Source organism: Stegodyphus dumicola, chromosome 8 (genome assembly GCF_044657685.1).
Source record: "Stegodyphus dumicola isolate Sdum_Otavi_A_Nest chromosome 8, ASM4465768v1".
Lineage (NCBI taxonomy): Eukaryota > Metazoa > Arthropoda > Arachnida > Araneae > Eresidae > Stegodyphus > Stegodyphus dumicola.
The window spans coordinates 176,003,334-176,024,098 of NC_140775.1; the positions used below are offsets into that span (position 1 = coordinate 176,003,334).

The 20,765-nt window shown below is 34.8% G+C and overlaps 1 protein-coding gene across 2 annotated transcripts in view; it reads right to left on the reverse strand.

Moving 5' to 3' along the window:
- Positions 1 to 20,765, reverse strand: part of LOC118186705 (uncharacterized) — a 1,213,074-nt gene that overhangs the window by 892,512 nt on the left and 299,797 nt on the right. The window lies entirely within an intron of this gene.

Below are 20,765 nucleotides of genomic sequence, written 5' to 3' on the forward strand. Positions count from 1 at the left end.
TGCCCGGGTTCGAATCCCGAAGAAGACATGGATGATTGTAAATGTATAGTGTCCATACGGCATGGGGGCACTCTTGAAGTCGGTCTTGGCAACCTTTGTTCCATATAATACGAGCACGACAACAAGAACAACCTATTAAAGTTTCGACAGTAAATCAAATTTAATAATCATCATCAATTTAATAGTCATCATCACTAACAGAAGTGACGTAAGTATATTAAGAGTAGAACAGCATCAGTAAAATCTCTAGATCCATTATATCTGAAACACATAACGGCACGATGCAATTATGGCTTCATATAACTCCTGTTTCTCAAAATTCGATATAACAGTTTATAGGAATTGTATCTGTGAATGTAACGTGTGGCTGATTTTTAAATAGACGTCTAAGCTGCTAATTGTTACATCTAAGATGAAGCAGAACTTAAGAAGAGTGTAAAAGGTCGTTTTAGACGAATTTTCTATTTAGAATTCAAACTAATTCAACAGAAGGCACTTTTTTGTGCTTACAAACCAGCCAGCATTTGTGGCGCAACTCGAAGAACTGCAAGTACTAAGTAACCTGGTCTTCAGCAGGCGAAACACGCTCTGACTAAAAAATCTAAAACCGCCCTTGAAGCACTATCTCTTTCTACATCATTTGAATATGCGCGAACTAAAAATTAGAATTCTGGCAGGAAAACGGAAAGGGATAATGACAGTAAAGATATCTTACGTAAAATAACTGCTTAGGAAAAACTAACTAAATAAATCCTTACAAATATCAAAATGAAAAATATGGCACAATGTTAAATCCTTCATAATAAAGTATTTAACAATCATTTAAAAAATATTGTTACGAAATGGACAGGTACGGTAAGATAGCTTTCCCGCAAAGCAGGTTTAGGGTTGCCATAAAATGAGAAGGGAAGGCGGGGTTTTCACCGGAGGTTGGCGATGAAAATGGGCGATTTCTTGCCAAATATGGTAACCCTGCTTTCCCTTGAAATTTTATGGCAACCCTAAACTGCTTTGCGGGAAAGCTATCTTACCGTACCTGTACATTTCGTAACAATATTGAGATTAAACAATAATATTTTGGTTGTTTTTCTCATTGAAAAAGATTGGATTTAACCATAGATTAATTAATAGATTTTGGTGAAAATGAAGTTTAATATCACATCACCACTTAGTCCTAAGTGGAAGATTTTACGACTACCTCTGCCGGTTTTCCGGTATTAGATGTGATAGTTTGGTATTAGGCTTCTTGAATATCATACACTGACGTGTATGGTAGCCATGATCTGCAGTTACCAAAAATGACCCGCAGTTATAGTTATTATTTGTTCACAGCAAATAGAATCAGGCAGTATGTTTTATCACAGCGGCTAGGGAACACTTCTTCGCGAAACAATGACAGAGTGTAATTAAATTTTATGTTAAACTTCAAAAACCTATAAAGAAACGCATGAAAATATATGGCATATTTAGTTGTGCTCTAGAAATTAAATGATGGGAGCACTTCAAAGACGTGCAGAGTCATTAAGATTTTTTGAAGGTGAAAAATGTCCAGTGTTCTTGCCAGGACTCGAACACTGGACCCTTTGAATACCCTTCGAGTATGTTTCCAATTATATTATGAAGGCATGCGGAAAGAAGGGAGAAAATACCTTATATGCTCCCCTTATTAAAGGGTATTTGGGCATGAGAATACCCAATCACCAAATTCTGGCGGTAACAAATCATCGCCCACCACTTGTTTTCTGGGCGCCACTTGTAGGTCATTAGGGTGAAAAATGCCCTTGCCGGGATTCGAACCTTGGACCTTTCGAATACGTGTCGAATGTGCTTCCAATTACATCACGAAGGCATGCGGAAAAGGAGGGAGAAAATGCTCTATAACTAACTTTAAAACTCGAGTTCTCGACAAAGCGTGTTCTGACAGACGATCTATTGCGTCCCATAATTCTATATATTGAATGATTATTACCTTGCAAAATTCCTGAAACTCATTTGCTTGAGGCTATAGTGATAAAATAATGAATCTTCTCAAGAAATAACCGGCTTGCTTTAGAACGATGTAGAAAGAGATAGTGCTTCAACTGCTCCAGAACGCTTAGCTACAGTCGTTTCCATGTTTTTACATGGCAATTTCAGCAACAATGGAAATCGATGGAACAACACGAAAATATCCTCTGCATAGATCGTACTTAGCTCAAAATGATTTCTGGAGATTATTAACGTCGAAAAAATAATACTGCAGAAAAGCTTTTTTTCAGATAAGGAAAAGATAAAATACTTTGGCCGCAATGAAATCAAAAACCAGAGTAAAAATAGTATATTTCATGCTTTTGAATCACTCAAAAATCTATCTGAAAGGCTCAATATAAATGGCTCAATGAGAACAATGAAAAGGGTTCTACTTTGAACAGGTAAGAAATGTACGGCACGTAAAATCGTCTAGTTCTAAATAAATAATAAAAAAAACTTAAAGGTTTCAGATTTTAAATTACGTCCAAATATGCGTTTTTTTACACATTTTTTGTGTTACCTTTATTTATTAAATTTCATGTTATTCGCACTTAAACCATAGAAGTTCAAGAGCAATATCACAAAATAATTTTAAATTGAGCATATCTTTAGTCTCACGAGCTGGAGATAATAATGAGTTTTCTGTTCTGCGTTGCCATTGCTCGCTTTGAAATCATTGAGATTGTTAATCAAAAATTCGTTAAAGTTTTACAAAATATGCAGTCGGTAATAAAACAAATTCCAAATTTCAAATTTGGGCTTCCAGATGCCCATATTCGCAGCAGGATTGCGTCATTCAAAATTGGATAGCTTTAGGTACCGTTGTTCTCTATCCCAGTGCGAGAAACATACATACATTTATGCACATTCTTCATTATTTAATTTCTTCAAATATAATACAGGGCGATATTATTTGGTGGCAACATTTTGAAAATTGGACATTCAAAGTAATTTGATGTAAACACGCAGAACGGGAATAATAGTCCCTTAAGAAACAAAGCTCCTTTGGACTAATCAATAAGTTGGCATATGTAGAATTTAATGATTTCAACAATTTACGTATTATGAAACGGTATGGGTCTATTTTATACATAAAGAATTTACATATATTAAAAGTTGTATAATTTTAGGTAAATTTCATAAAAATTTATGAACTGACTGAAATGCAAATTTTAAAGATCTGGACACATGTGGAAAAAAACAATTCGAAACTAAAGAGTCCACCATTTTATATATTAAACTCAAACCACATTTACAAGAGTTAAAATCAGAGGAGACAGTCTGACAGAATAAATCTGAATCATAACATAATGCAAGTGAAAATTATTAAAAGTTTTATGTACGCTTCGTAATGTAACTATCAGTGCTATTCAAATCTATTTCTCACATAAAATTACAAAGCTCATTTTTGATAACAGAACCATGCCATAAGTTTCAGTTTACGTCTGTGATTTAATCATTCAATTAACATAATTCACTTACAATTAATGAGCACCTGTTATTTGACTAAATGGTCATATTAATAGAGGTCAGGCTCCTTTGTTTAGTTATGTATGTGTAAGTGTTTAATTATCGAATGAAGCAATTATATCAAAACAATTTAGTTAATTAACTGGACAACTGCCGCTGTTAATAGCTTATGTGGAACGCAACTGTCTTTTATGTGTACATTAAACATTCATTAATACGAAAGCTCTTCATAAGCTCGTTTGTTTAATGTTTGTAGGCATGAGAAGTCTAATAAATGTCTGTCATAATCTGTGCATATAAAGAAAGAATGCCTATTTGTGTGTTTGTTTTTCATGATTAACTCAGTCACTACTACAGCTGTCGTCACCAAATTTTCTACAATTCTTTTCTGGTACCGGTCGGAGTTCACGTTTTTCAAAAAAAAAAAAAAAATCAGAAATATTAATTAAGAACTCTGAAAAAGCTAATTTATCGCCCTCATTTTTCGGAGTGGCAACAGTCTTTCACGCTGGAGATAAACATCTGCTTTATTTTGAGAAGTGTTGCCACTGCGCGCTTTCAAATTGTAAAGTTTGTTAATAATAAATTTCTATGTTTAGCAATGAAATAAAAATAGCACTGCCAAATATTAAATATGTTATTCACGATTTTAAAAACTAAGTGTGAAGTCATTTCCACTGTTCCCATCATTGTACGACTCAGCCGAGCTATTAATTAAAAATTCTGAAAACGCTAATTTTCGCAGTCATTTTTCCGAGTGGCAACAGTTTCCCATGTTGCAAATAAAAATGCTTTATTTCGAAAAGTGTTTGCTACTGCTCGCTTTCAAATCGTAGAGTTTGTTAATAGCAAATTTATACGTTTTGTTACGTATGTAAATGTACATATACACTCATGTCCATAAATTAAGTATAATGCAAAATCATGCAAAGGAAGAGTTAGAAGCAAAACAAATCTGACTTATTTGTAAAGATTATTTATTAAACAAAAGGTAAAGAGCAAAAAAAGATGTTATATGTTTGATATTATTAAAAAAATTAGCGATTTTTTCTCCCTGGAGCAAACTACAAAAAAACAATATTACATGGTTGGTATGATTGGTAATACATTGTATGTCTCCCAGACGATGCAATACAGTCTGTGCAACGTCTAGGCATGCTGAGTATCAAATTATCGATCTGATCGTGGAGGATATTACACCACTCAAAAAGCAATGCTCTTCGAAGTTCCGGTAGACATGTAGGAGGAGGTTGACGGGCTGCAACTCGTCGGCAAAGCATGTCCCACACGTACTCTTCTGGATTCAAGCCCGGTGAGAATGCTGGCCAGTCCATACGGGTGATGTCCTCCGATTGAAGGCATTCGCTTACGATGTTTGCACGGTGAGGACGGGCGTTGTCATCCATAAATGCAAATTGTGCGCCAATGGCGCCCCGAAACAAACGTACATGTTGTTCCAGAATGACGTCCGGATAGATTTGGCTTGTCATAGTTCCAATTTGAACATGCAGGTTAGTTCTGGAACCCAGAATAATTCCACCCCAAACGAGCACACCTGCACCACCGTAACGGTGTCGTTCAATAATGTTTTCTTGGTGGTAACGGGTACCTGGAGCTCTGCATATGAAAGTCCGGCGAGAATCAGACTGCAAGCTAAACCTCGACTCGTCGGAAAACATCACACAAGCCCACTGTTGCGGTGTCCACAATGCATGCTCTCTACTCCAGGCTAACCGCAGGCGACAGTGAGTAGCAGTAAGTGGAACGCATCTGACAGGTCTACGAGCATATAGACCAATCTGCCCTAAGCGTCTGTACACGGTCTGCCTTGAAATTGTCGTGCCAGTGGCTGAAGAGAGCTGACGAGACAGATCTGAGGCTGTGCTCCGCCTGTTTCTTTTGGCAGTAACTGTCAAATACCGGTCCTCATTCGAGTTGTAACTCTGGAGCGACCTGTGCTGTAACGTCTACTCACATTACCACCATCTTGGAATCGTTTCCAAAGCCTGGAGATGACACTCTGGGCAATTTCAAGTTTGTCTGATACTTCCAGTTGGGTACGCCCATATTCCAGACGGCCGATAATTCTACCACGTAAAAAATCATCCAAATGCGTCCTTTGTGTCATAACTATTCGGTGTTTGTACTGAAATGCTTATAAAGCGCCTGCGAACACTTTTACGTCTTTGCTGTATTCGTTATGTATCACACTCTTACACTCTCGTCATTGTGACGTAGCATCGGTGTCATCTGGTTACTTCCTGAAATTTGCATATGATTCTTGAAGATGTGTGTAGTGATTTTACAGGTGATATTTTTATTTTAGAGTTCGATTTCCGCGTGACTCCGAATTATCCTTAATTTATGGACATGAGTGTATAATGAAGAATGTCTATTTCTTTATTTGTTCGAATTATTGACTTCTAATCAAGTATGACTTTTTATTTTGCCACATTTAATCGACTAAAATTGAATATAGGTGAAATATTGGATGGAATTTGAGCTTTTACGACCATTTGATTAGAAAGACGAAAATCATTCAAAACTGCGTGCAATTGTTGTTGATATAATGAGAGAGAATTACCTTATTTTTCAATCGTATTCTTTATATGATTTCTATATCGTATCAGACTAAATGATTCATTTATGATTATGAATCGTATTCATATAAAATACGATTTATAATCAACGTATAAAATGAATGATTATGAATCGTGTTTTTTGCATGGTTATTAGAGAACCAGCACAGCGGTACCGTTCTCTTTCTTGTTAGATACATTGCTCTCAATGTAACTTAACTGGCATCGGGTTCTTGCGCTAGTATGTAATAAATAAGTGTTTTGTGGATTTAAACTTTTATCGATATTTTACCGAGAAATCCTTAGCGTCAAAATGCATTTGTTTATTTCACATTGATAGAGTTATTTTCACAATGATGATTATTTAAATGGAATCCGTAAGAAATATTATTCTTATTGCTGAACTCAGACCTACAGGTTGAGCTTCATAACCTTTTTTTGAGAAACTGACAAATTTAGCAGCGAAAAACTGGCATAATATTAGATATCACCCTTTTTACGGTTATATAATAACTGAATTAAAAAGTAAATAATTTCTCAACAACTATATAACGCATTTTCTCTCTCCTTTTCACACGTATTCATGGTGTAATTGGAAGCACATTCGACTCGTTTACGAGAGGTCCACGGTTTGAGTCATGGTCAGGGCATTGTTCATTTTTCACATATCAAAAACTCCTAATCCTCTAGGTCTCGTTAGGTCTTGAATCCTAACCATTCAGTGAATGGTTAGGATTCAAGACCTAAGCTATTCCTTTAATACCGTCAAGACCTAAGCTAGAGACCTAAGCTAATTCTTTAAGACTGTCAATACAGTCAAGACTTAAGCTATTCCTTCAATAACAGTCGGGGCTCACACACGCTCAGTCCATATCTTTATGTCTCTAAATCTATAAGTACCGTTTTTGCAAGAAATTGCATAATACAATGGCTTCGGGGGCTAAGAGTTTGAGACTACTGATCTAAATAATTGATCCAAAATTATGTTAATTAGTAGAGTTGAAACTTCTCATTTAACATATTTGTTATCTACTTTTCCTACATAAACTATTATATTGTTACGTTTTTCTTTTCTGCTTTTAACACCAGTTGTTACATTATTTTCTTCCTTCACGTTCGTACGGGGTTTCTAGATTTGGAGTGAATAACGACGACATTTGATGAAGTATCGGAACACACTTTATTTAGTCAATATTAATCAGCTCAGCTCCAAAACCACCGTTTTACAGTTGTCGAAGATCTACTATAAACACGCTGGAACAATCAGCTACACAGCCTTCACACTGTCAGGCAATAACGGTGGAGGCAGCTTCACTGCAAAACACCAGAGTACAGCTTCCGTTTGGTCGTTCTAGGAACTCCAAGTACTCTCGAGACTCTCCACGCTACAACTCGCGATGTACTTGACGACACACGAGCACAGCTCCCGACTCTTCGGTTTCATTCGTTCCCGGAGCTCAACACGCTCTCTCGACGATGCACTAACCGCGATATACTAAGAGACTCCTTCGGTGCACTCGACGACCCCCTCTGCACTCGTTGCCCGGCTGTCAACTCTATCGACCCCGCAGGGATTGACTCGCTAGACGAGATACCAACTCGATACTGATTAGACGAGGCATACTTACTCGCCCTCTCCCCCCCCGGGGTCGACGTAGAGAACTCTGCGAAGCTACTGGCTAGGATCTGTACCTAGGCAGTCTCGGCCACGGGGGTATAAAATTTATGAACTTGGTGGTTCTGAAGGCTCTGGGAAAGGTCACTTATTGGCCGGCCCCGGAGTCTGGCACGTCCTAGCGCGGCGTGGTACTAGTAACCCGGAGGTCTCCCCCGGGGTCGCTGGGTAATGTCCCGCTGCGACGGGCTCGCCCAAGCGACTGGTAGGAGCATTTGACGACCGGTGCTGCCTGGGGCTTGCTCCAGGTGGTGCGCTGCTGTCCTGAGGGTTAATAGTAGAGGTTGAACCACCACGATGTGCCCTAAGGGGGAGTGGACCCGTAGTGAGATTAATTTCTCGGAACGAGGAATGCCTAAAACTTCTTCTTACTCGCCCTCTCAATGAAGCACACACTAACTGACTGCAGATCAGCAGGGTTTATGTAGTTTTCGGCTTGTGTTCGAGAACATTGTGTGTTAAACTGGTAAGAATTCGTTCCAGAAGGTTATCCATCCGTCCATGGCCTATCGCTTATTTTGTCGCCAAATGGGCGATTTCTCGCCAAATGTGGCAATTCTGCCTTCCCTTGCCATTTTATGGCAACCCTAAAACTGCTTTGCGGGGAAGCCATCTTACCGCGCCTGTACATTTCGTAACAATAAAACGAAAATGCCGCCCAGACAGTATAGTGGTTAGGAGAGCCGACTGCGATAGAAAAGAGCCCGGGTTCGAGCCCGGAGAAAGCATGGCTGTAAGTCTCCGTCCCTCCATAATAAACTGACCACAACTTCTGGCCTTAGTAGTGGCCATCGACTTGTTCCCACCATTGGAAAAACGAATATTCGAAATAATATAGTTCGCAAAATGCTGCTCCGTTTATATTTCAGATAATTAATCAAAGAATTCGCCTAGAGTAAAAAGAAATGAAATTTCGGACTGTAATCTATGTTATCGGCAAAATCAGTTCAATGGGATTTAGACCGATAAAGCAGTTTTAATAAATATATTCTAATGTCCCTCAGAAAGCATTTTTTCATCTCTCATTTCCCCTTAGAATCATTAGGAAGAATTGGAGGTTCCTCAGCGGTTCCTGGCTAGCGAACCGAATAATGGAAAAAGCTCACTGATTTTCAGGGCCTCTCGTGATCAATAATTCTTCAAATAATTAACTTCTTTATCTGCAATTGTTTTTCTTTAATTCATTTCTTCTGCATTTTTTTTTCTTTCTTTCGCTCTGTGTCTTGTGAAGAACCTGTATTTCCTTTACGTTTATGTTAATTTGAAAAGCGAAATTCAATCAGTTTGAATTTGATGACTGAAATAGATTTCTCCCCCCCCCCACCCTTCAGTAAATCGAAAGCATTTTCTACTTCTGTAGTCTGCAGGAAAGTTTACTCGAATCAACGCGAGAGATATGAATGAAAAAGAATGAGTTGACTTTTTTTTAGCAATTTATTGAAGATTTTAAAACTCAGATTTCAATGCCATACGCATTCGGGCATTAAACTTGTGCGAAGATACTAGGTTAATCTATTGTGCTTCAATCTATAAACATTCATCAAATTATATATAACAAAAACGTAAAATCAGCTTTCTCTAGTTCCAAATAGTTATTGCCTCACAAAATGAAATACTATGTTGTTAAAAACGAGTAGCACCATTTTAAATCGATACTAGCAGGCTGCAGTCAAAGCAAAATTTGTAAGTACTATGTTTTTTACTTCCTTGTACGAAGTAAAAAGGAAGTATTGTAACCGCGAAAAGTTTCAGATAGCATATTTCAACGAAAATATCCCATTTTGACCTCTTTCAAATGCAATTTAACGATATATTTCCGTGATATCTGTATGTAAGGACAGAATAAAACACTCTTTTCCTCCAAAAAAATTATAAAACTGCTCTAAAATGAATTCTAAAGAGAATTTTTCGGGGCGTCTGTACAAACGTATGTACGTACGTGCGTACGTACGTATCTCGCATAACTCAAAAACGAGTAGCCTCAGAACGTTGAAATTTTGTATATAGGACTGCTATAACATGTAGATGTGCACCTCGTCATTTGGTTGCAATCGGCCGCACCAAACGTATATAAATATATTTATATATATATATCCATTATGTTACCCGGCTGAGTGATCTCAGTTGCTTTACTCTTATATGTTTGTAAATTGTAAATTTTTTGCTTTAAAAATGATTGAATTATTTGGTTCTTATCTCCCGGTTAAGATTTTTCTGCCTTTAGTAAATTTGTATGCAATATTTTTAGCATTATCAACAATTTTAAAATTGTTTAAGTGCCGCTAAGCCTAATTTGATAGCGGCCATTGCTCTTGCTTACAATTGAAACAGCAGGATAGCGGATTTGTTGCCAATCTAGGGAAACATAGCTTCGCAACAACAAAGATAACGCCTTCATTTATCATTTAAATCATGCTTAATCCTTTCTTGAATTTTTTCGAGGAAATAAGTGTTTAAGATTTACTTCTCAATTTTTAATACAGATATTTTGAGTTTTTATGTATTTTTGCCTTGTCGCGAAGTGAAAACTGAATTAATTAAATGAGAAATACTCAATCGTTTGTGATTAACTGTTTCTTTTTTGTTTTGTTTGCTTAATATCTTTTATACATCGTTCTAGCTTTATTATAGTATTTGAATAGAACATGTGGCAACGATTAGATAATTCTTTAAATGATATAAATTTTGTGCATTCTGAGTTTTAATATGAACGAAATATAATACTGTTAATTAAACCTAGCGCCAGAGTGTCGCTATGGTAAACAAAGTGAATTTTAAAGAATGCGTTTATTCTATTGTGGTTTATGCGCTGTCGGCGAAGTAGGTTTAATTCAATCTAATAAGTTTAAATGAAATGCAAGAAAAATTGCGTATAATTTAATATTCCGTACAAGGAAGTCATGTGGTGTATACATCAGATTTTTTTAACTACTGAAAAAAAATGCATAAAAACATTTCAGTATGAAAGAAGACGTCATGATTTTAATTTAATGTAATGTAACAACATTTTCTCAATATTAATAAAAGAATTAAAGTGGCAATAATATATCGTGTCGATTTAACCTGAAACAAAAATGTTGCCAACAACCAGATATTTATTTAAAATACTGACATTAATGAACAATTTTCGATATAGAGTTACGTCACATGCAATCGCGTGCTTTCTTCAACGTCATAACACCTTATATAGTAATAATATGTTTAATGCTTGGTAACGTTATTTTAATTTCAGATTTTGTAAAACTTACAAATTTTTGATTAAGAACTCTACGATTTGAGTAGTGGCAACACTTTTCGAAACAAAGCAGATTTTTTTACCTCCAACGAGCGAAACTGTTGCCACTCGAAAACAGGAATACGAAAATGAAAGTTTTAAGAGTTTTTAATTAATATCTCGGCTGATTACATTCGGACGAAGATGGGATCAGTCGAAAAGGCTTCCCACGAATTCTTGGAATTGGGAATAATATGTCTAATATTTGGCAATTCTATTTTTATTTCATATTTTGTAAGACTTAGAAATTTGTTATTAACCAACTCTACGATTTGAAAGCGAGCAGTGGCAACACTTCTTGATATGAAGCAGATTTTATCTACAGCTTGTGAAATTTGCCACTCGGAAAAATGAGTGCGAAAATTAACACTTTCGAAGTTTTTAATTAGCATCTCGGCTAATTAAAGTCGGAGGAACATGGGAATAATCGAAATGTCTTCCCATGAATTTTTGAAATCCGGTGGGGGGGGGTAGCTTTCTCGAAGCTCAACTCCCCGTTGTTCCGGAGGAGATAATGCCACAAAAAAAATAAATAAAAAAAATAAAGTCCCACACAGGTTTTAATAGTATAGATTGTAAGGATCTTAAGTTTTACTAACGTTTATTTTATTTTAAATCTTTACTATCACTTATATCACTTATATTATACTTACTATCACTTATTATATCACTTATATTATACTTACTATCATTATTATTTTCTACTTCCGGCCAGAATTATAAGCGTTAAAGTATTTATGCAAAGTTTGTCTGGCGAGCGCCAAGTATTTAAGTTGTGGCTTTTTGCCAAGCGAAAGAGAGGAAGCAGTGAGTCGAAGCAGGCTGCTTACCTTAGAAGTTTTACTCAGTTGCTGGTTGCCTTCCAGGCCAGAGGTTTAATCCTCTTGATAATTTTTAAACGTATTGTAGTGTTCACAGTTCTCTGTACTACATACGGCTTCCTGTTAATATAAGGCCAATCTTCCACGTTTATTATTTTAAAGTATTTAAAGTATTTTTAAAGTATGAGTTTAGTTTTATTTTCATATTCTTACGTTCAGACCACGAGTAGTGGGTCTTTGTATTCCGAAGTACAGAAATTATTGTAAATAGAGAAAAAGTAAAGGGTTTTGTATACCCTTCTTGTGTATCCTGTCTACTTCCCACAGTATTGAACATAGCTTTAGTAAGCTCTCTGTTCCGAGTCAGGTCCTTGCATGTTCCCGAAGAAAGTAAGACGGAACATTGAACCTGATAAGATATTTCCATAGGTAATAACGTTGATTTAATTTTACATTCATAAAATAAAAAATCAATGCCGCCCAGCCTGTATATTGGCCAGTGACCCTGAATGCTGTAGCAATGGGCCCGGTTTGGAATGCAGAAGGTTCCAAATGTAATCGGAAACTATGAAAACTGTCTTATTTAAGCTGGACCAATATTTAGATTGCGCGTTTTAAACGTTGGCTTTAAAACGTTTCAAAAGTTGTTAAAGCGTTGGCATGTTAACATTTAAAAAAATGGCAGAATGGCTAAAGCCGGGATATTAATTGGCTGAGCAATAAAAGGCAAAATCTACCAGCGACGCTTTCGCGCTTTATAACATTCAGAATCATCGATTTCAATATTCTGCCATCAAATTTGTATTTTAGTTAACCAACCCTATGGAAACGAAGAAGCTGTAGTAAAGGTTTAAGTCATAAAAATTGGTTAAATAATATGAAATACCTTAACGTGTTCGCATATTTGTCTCCAAGCCCTAACTAGTTCTCAAGCAACATTGCAGAGATCATTAACATTTTCGAAGCATGAAACATGAAAGTGTTGTGTTATGTCTTCATAAGGATTCGAACCACGGAACGTCCGTTCTGTATGGACGTACTAACAATCACTTACACCACGAGAACACGCACGATGAAACGGAACACTTCCTTACATCTTTACCTCTCCGCTTCCACACTTAAAAGGGATTTTGGAAAGTCATGACAGCTGGTCTACCAATTCCAGATTCTGACGAATTATCACTGATACCTCTTTAGTTCGGCTGCCACTACAAAGATCATTAGATATTTTGTATCAAAAACATTAAAAATCAACTGTTAATTCACCGGGATTTGAGGCACAGGTCTTCCAGTCGCTAGCATATCGCTAATTCATTCCTCGTGCATTTATTTACATAATTCATTTATTTACATGCAGCAAATAAAATTTATTTTTTTTTTATCAAAAACGAAACATGCTACTATCAAAAACGAAACTACTTGTGTTAATACAAAGTAAGTTTCAGTAATGCGTTTATGACTGTCGCATCATTCTCTTACAATGGTAAATTAATAAGAAGAAGAGTGGGGAGAGAACAATAAAAAATAAAATCTGAAAGATTTTCCGATTTTATATTATGCCCAAGGGTTGAAAATATTTGAAAACAGCATATCTTTAGATTTGACGGCAGAAAGTCTCGCGCGCTGGAGATAAAAGTGTTTTATTCCAGCAGTGTTGCCACTGCTCGCTGTGATAATGTTGAGTTTTTTAATAAAAAATTCGTTAAAGTTTTACAAAAGACGAAATAGACAGAAAAACAAATTCCACATTCGGGCTTCCAGGTCGTGCGGAGGACTATGCTATTCAAAATTTGATACCTTTGTTTTTTTTACAGCGCGAGAAACATAAAAACATTCATACAGATTCTTCATTATTTAGTTTTTTTTTTTAAAATATAATACAGGGTGATTGTATTTGTTGGCAACAATTTAAAAAATGATACAATCGCATTTAAGTGACTTAACGCAAAATGCCATTTCGAGAATAATAGCCCTTCTGGGCTAACGCCCTTTTATGCCAAAATGTTAATATTAGCTTAAGGTACTATCAAGAGAAAGTTTTACATGCGACGCTTACTCAAAGAATTTCATTTCTTTATCTGAATGACGTTTAAATCGCGAAACTTCGTCGAGACAAAGAAACCAGTCATACTCCAAAAAGTATCAATGCATCCTTAGAAAAAGTGAAGACTGAGACAGGTACTGCATATGTACCTTTTCAACGTATTTCTGAGAAATCCTCTGGTGTTTCACCTGTGGACCGTTGTGAAACGACTGACAGACTCTAGAAACTGACAACTGACAGCTCTAGAAAGCAACTAGAAACTGAAAACGACTGACAGACTCTAGAAAGCAGTGGAAAAGGAATGGAAATCAGTACTCCTGGAAATATTATGAAAAGCTGTCCTATCATACGATTCACGATGCATACTTATAGTCGCAAAAACGGGCTATCAAAATGAACAGTTACAAACATACAATTTACGTTTGAAACGTTAATCAAAAGGCTCTTAAATCGTTGTAAAAATGTGTAAACACCCTGTGTAAAACATAATTTTATTGTGATGTACTACTCTTTTTCTTTTCGTAGATATCGCGCTTCTAGCAGAAAAAAATTTTGATCGACCCCCGTAGTTGTCATCTTTTACAGCCCTCTTCAAGCTTCATAATTTAAAGGAACTTGTCATTTGTATGATCGATGGTTTTTTTACTGCAGTGTGAAAACGTTTTAAAGTTACCAAAAATTTTGTTTAAATATTTCATTGGAACGTATTTCGTACGTTTATATGAACCGTTGCAGTTACTTTGTTCGCACAAAATATGTATCTAAAAATACATTAAACATTTAGCAATACAACTAAACACATTTCAAAAGACGTAAAATTGCTTTCTTTGTGCGTTACCCTCTTATACTTTTTTAAATATACATTACATTTTTTAGGCTCTTCATTTCAGAAGCTTCAAAATATTTCAGCATTTTCAACATTTTGCTGTAATTTTGTGTTTAGTAAGCATGCATGATACAGAAAATTATGCAAAATATGTGCAATATACAAAACGGTACAAAACGTGTGAACGCAGTTAGCTGATCAATGTTCCTGTTTACAAAGAATTAAGTTTTGCGACACTTTGCTTATATTCGCTATACTATTTATATTTGGAATGTAAATTGATGAAAACTTCAGTATTTTCACCTGTAAAATTTGTTACTACGAGGAATTATAAAAAAAGGGTTTCTTGGTTACATTTTTTGCTCTCCCGACATGTTAATTTATTTCTAAAATTTATACGACCTATTAAAATACCAAAATAATGGCTCAGTATCTTAAAACACTATAAAATATCAAAATGGGTGCTACTTTGGTAGACGGTTGCACGGATTTTGGCGATCTTCCTTTGGCGAGTAATACAACTTATGGCAAACCCATTGCTGGATAAGTTATTTATGGTAACCGATACTTTGTTGTCATTTTATTTAAAAAATAATGTGTTTTATTGTGCATAAATTTCGTGTTTAAAAATATTATTTATGGCTTCTAAATATTAAAAATCAATTTAATTTTGCATTTTTATTTGAAATAAAAATTTTATTGTTTATCATATTTTATGAAACTTTATGCTGTGGATGATGTAATCAATGACGACACCTTACTTTAAAAGTAATTCGTTTTAATATGTATAGATTTAATCTAATGTTTTAAACATTATTTATGGCTGTTAAATATTAAAAAACAATTTAATTTTGCATTTTTTTTAAAATGATTTTATTACGTATGAATTTTTAAATAATGTTAATTCTAGCCGTGATGTAATAAGCTCTCTAATTGGTTATAGAATATATGTGCATTAACGAGCTGTAATCAGCTCCCTGATTGGTTACTGACAATTTGGGCATTTTCGCGCCGTTTTAAAATTAATTCATATCTTCGAATTCCTTCAAAGATGTTATCTAAATTATGATTCAGATTTTTTTGTGGTACTTATCAATAAACAGCAGATTAAATGACTCAAAAAATGTAAGTACATATTTTTCTTTTATTTTATAACTGTATACTTCAATTTTTGTTAAAAAAAATTAATACACTATTTTCAGAAATTGCTGAGATAATTATTGCCCATATGTTTTAATGTTAATTATATTCTATATAACGTATTTTAAAGTATTTGAATTTAATAATATTCTAATTCTTTTAAATGTTGGTATGATGGTTCTTAATTCGATATTCAATTTCAGTAATATTTTAATCTAATTAAACGTTGGCCCACTGTTTTTATTCTCTTCTTTGCTATATAAAAGTAATAATAACCTTACTTTAGTATTTTATACTCATAGTAAATGTATTTGTTTACACTTGCCTGCCATCTTAAAAAACGACATTTTCAGCAAAAAATTAATCCAGTACTTTTAACAATATTTATTTTTTTTTAAAGTTTCGAATACTTTACTATGCGTAAAAACAGCGTTTTTCAAGATGGCTGACGTTTGTAAAAACCGCGCCAACAATTGCGCCAACGTAAATCGCCAAAAATCCGTGCAACCGTCTACCAAAGTAGCACCTCAAAATGTTTAATTTTTTCTTCATTATGAATCTGTGAAACTGTAAATTGTAAAATAATTTAAAACTGAATCCTAAGTTTTAAAGCTTTTACTTTGGAAAACATTTAAGATGTTATTTTTATGTAGTTAACACCGTGAATTTTAGGATTCCAAAAATACAATGTATAGGATGTCATAAGCCTTATTATGATGATCTAATTTTATGATTTCCATTCTTCGAATTATTTTAATGTTAAGTTATTATGAGATGAATGAGCTTTGAGGCATGAATTACCTAGTATATAATTATTGTTTACTTTAGTTATTATTTATTGCTACTTTAGTTATTAGTTCCTGTGTCATCAGTGACATCAGCATCTTGCTTAATATGATTAAGAAAGGAGAAGATAAAAAATTAGCGAAGAAAAAAGAAAGGCGACGAGGAAAGACTGTGTATAACGTAGAGCGCTCAGCTGATCAATGTTTATGTTTACAAGTAATCTTTTCAAGAATCAGAGTAATCAAAAACTGTCCAACAGAGGTCATTGAGTAAAGGTTTTCTCCATGCGCTTCACAAGTTAATATCAACACGTCAAACAATTATTCGAGAAAGATGATTATGGATTGAAAACTAGTTTTGAACTTGGTTAGGACACAGGTAAGTTGGTTGGTTATTTTAATTTAAAGCATTATTCAATTTTTAAAGAAGGGGACTTACATCTAATACAATTTAACTGATAAATTGTGCGTAGCAAGATACTGCCAACATTAAGTAAAATAATAAAGTACACTGTAGACTGGAATGAACACATATAGTATACTTTTCTCATGATTAATGAAAATAAGGAAAATTCTGGAAACACAGGATTTAAACAATATTGCACATGTCTTAAACAATTATATAATGTATTTTCTTTTCCGCGCCGTGTGCCTTAGTTACGCAACTGGATGCACGTCCGACTAGCACAGGAAAGTTCGAATTCTGGTGAGATCATTACACATTTTTCGTGTTTCTTGTTACATTAAATTTCTAATCGCTCTATAATATGATATACAGTAGAGTATTAAGAAATCATAGAACGATAAAAATTATGCTTTTTATCAATGAATAGTATTAGTAATAAAACGTCTTTTCGAATTACACATTTATGTTCGAGTCTAACTATCGTCGGAAAAAGTATTCGGTTGCGTCTGAGTTGCTTCTGTTATCTATTTCGCTTGAAATGAGTTTATAATTTATGAATGGTTCACTTATTTAAGTCGAAAAAAAAATTCTAGATGGGGTGGGGTAATGATAAAAATGTAATTGAAATTATGGTTACTAAATAACAGAATATAGGTATGGGAGTGTATTGTACTTTCTTACAATATTTAAATGTTGCTGCTTTCTACGGGTTCATAGATTTGGAGTAATTCATGATAACACTTAAAGAATCAAAACACAAATTATTCCCCAGTAAGCAGTATTTTATAGAACAGTTTCAAACACATGTTCACACTCGCCGAAAGAGTACAACAAATAAGCTGAAACTATCAACAGCACAGACATAGGGCAATAGCGATGAAGATAACTTGACGGCAAAGCGCTAAAGTACAGCTCCCTACTCGGTCGATTGCTCTCAAGCTAATCTCTGAAGAGACGCCACCTTCTTCTCGTACTAGAAGGGTATATATAGCTTTAACCTACCTTCAAGAGTATTCCCCCCCCCAAAAAAAAACTGCTAAGCATGTGTTCTTAAAATGTCTCGCTCCGTCGATGACGTATCGACAATTTTCGCCAAATGGGCGACTTTGCACCAAATCTGGCAACCCTGCCTTCACTTGTCGCTTTCTGGCAACCCCGAGCCCACCGTTTAGCTATATCGCCGCGCAGCCGCTGAACATTTCGCAACATTATATTGAGCAAAGATTATTCACGTGAAAACTAGCCATTTTCCTCAGAAAGTCTTTCATGAAGGCATCACTACCCCAACAGCAAATAACCCATGTGTGCTTTGCCATACGTAAATAGCCATAATAAAAAAGCATTAAAATTTATTTATTTATTTTTGCTAAATTATTTGCACATTTAATTCTTTAGGTAAAAGCTCAGTGAATAATTTACATATTAATTTTGAATAAAGTTTAAATCCCGTTTAAGCGATAAATATGTTCATCGCTTAAAAACCAATTTATTAAACAGTTATTACTGCAAGCTATTCATTTAAGATGCATAAGTGTTTCACATTATTTCTACGTTAATATATCTTTCAGCGTATCTTTATGTACCTTCTTAGAATAACATCTAACGGTAATATCCCATTTATCTGTTAATTACTTTTTACTGTGATTAATAAATTGTGAAATATTCATTTCCTTTATTAAAATGTTGCTTAACCATACTGCGTCTACAACTAAACTTTATATTTACTACAAGACACTTGAAGAAGCTGATAAATTCAGTAATACTAAATGCAAACTGCTTATTTCTGCAAGCTAAACTCTGTCAATAATTCAGCTACACTTGTTTATTTTGGGTGGGACTGCTTTGGGCCATTATATCTCCTGCGAATATTTGTGACCATCAATCTCCTTTCACACTTGCACTCCCCAACAACGAAACCCCATTTATTTATTCCACAGATATTTTATTTAGCCAAGTGATACTATCACTTTGGCCATTGCTTTATACTGAACTATTGCCTTCGTATACATTGAGGCTGTTCGTGCATTCTTTAGATGATATTCATAGCATTTACGGAAATATTTTACGTTAAGTTTGTTTCTTTTAAATGTTACATTTGATAAGCCTTATTCTTCACTACCTTTCTACATCGTAATTTCCAAGACAATAAAGCCTTTTATAGTATCGGAAGAAGTATTTTATCCCATCCCTTTTGACAGCTTTCCAAAATCCAAGGAGGGTTGCAGATGGACGTTTGAACAATCCGCTTTTTAAATATCTAAAAGCGCAAAAGTCCGTTAGTTAGGTTAAATTTTCCTATCACCCTACTACGTCATAGCTGATAACTGGTTAATTATCAAAACACATACAACTAGATAGTTGTCATCTTATAGGTTAAGCAAAAACTAGTTCATTTTTACATCTGTGAGGACCGGTTAAAGTTGTTTATTAGGTCTGCGAATTGGCGAAATGAATAATGTGTTACGTGTAACAAATATTTAGGAACACATCTTGGTCTAATAATCAACAATTATTTCAAGATTCGGCTAATCTTTGGAATATGGTAACAGGTAGTTTGGCGACATTTTGGTAAGGCGATAAAGGTTACTAGCTAGGACTTTAGTAGTGTACATGGATAAAGTCAAGAGTGTGCGCAATGCCATTTTTGTGCAATGCTGGGATGTTTTTTTAAGTGAAAATAGGTCGACGTGTACATGATTACCGTGTATGTGCAATTCTTAAAAATGCGGCAAGCAGTTTGCGATTCTGCACTTTCTCCCAATTTCGCACCTAATCTTCGTCATGATTAAGCACTTTTGTTCCATAAAAGTTCTAGCATAAGCGTAATTTGGCTAGCAGATTGTTGTAAAAAAAAGGTTGAGTTAAAAAAAAAAAAAAAAAATGCCTTTACTTCGGGAAAACAAAATGGCGTCCAAACAAAAACTAACAGGTTGCTGTTGCAGGGTTGGTCGCTAAATTTTCGCCAAAAAATCGCCAAGTTACCATAATCCAAAGATTAACCCAAGATTCTTGTAGTACTAATTTCAGACAAACTTTGCAGATAGATTGTAATCGAGGTCCAAAGTGAGTCACAAATGAAGAGTCACAGAGTGAGAAATTCAAAATGCCATTTGACAAATACATCTATGTGAAAATATTTATATACTGAATTTTTTTAAGATTTTATCTGTAATGAAGATTTTTGAAAACGCTGTTTAGGAAATGCTCATGTAAACATGTTCAGAAAGTCAGCTTTCAAGTGATGTTGTTCATACTTAAATAATTTTAAATGATTAAATGTATAAAAGTATCTAAACATTCGCTAAAGCTGTTCGAACTTTTTAGACGATTTGCATTGTATTTACAGAAATATTTTACCTAAAAGTTTTGTGTTTTAAATGTTCCATTTGATAAACCTTGTTCTTGTAGTATCGGAAGAAGTAGTTTATCGCATTCCTCTTGAACAGCTTTCCAAATTCCAAGAAGGTCGACGTTTGGCCAACCCGCTTTTTAAAAGTCCAAAGGAGCAAAAAATATTGGTGATATATCAGGAGATTTAGCTAGGGACATGAATGAAGGGTTATGGCCTTGATACCCGTCTCTTGTCCCATTTTTGCCAAGAAATTAGCAGTAGATTTTTAACGTATGGCCGCTTGTTTTGTCTTGATGCAGTTTTACTTATTAATCGCACTGTGTGTAAAAGGAATGTATTTCACGTTTGCAATTTGGATATAAAATATGCTTTTGATAGTACGT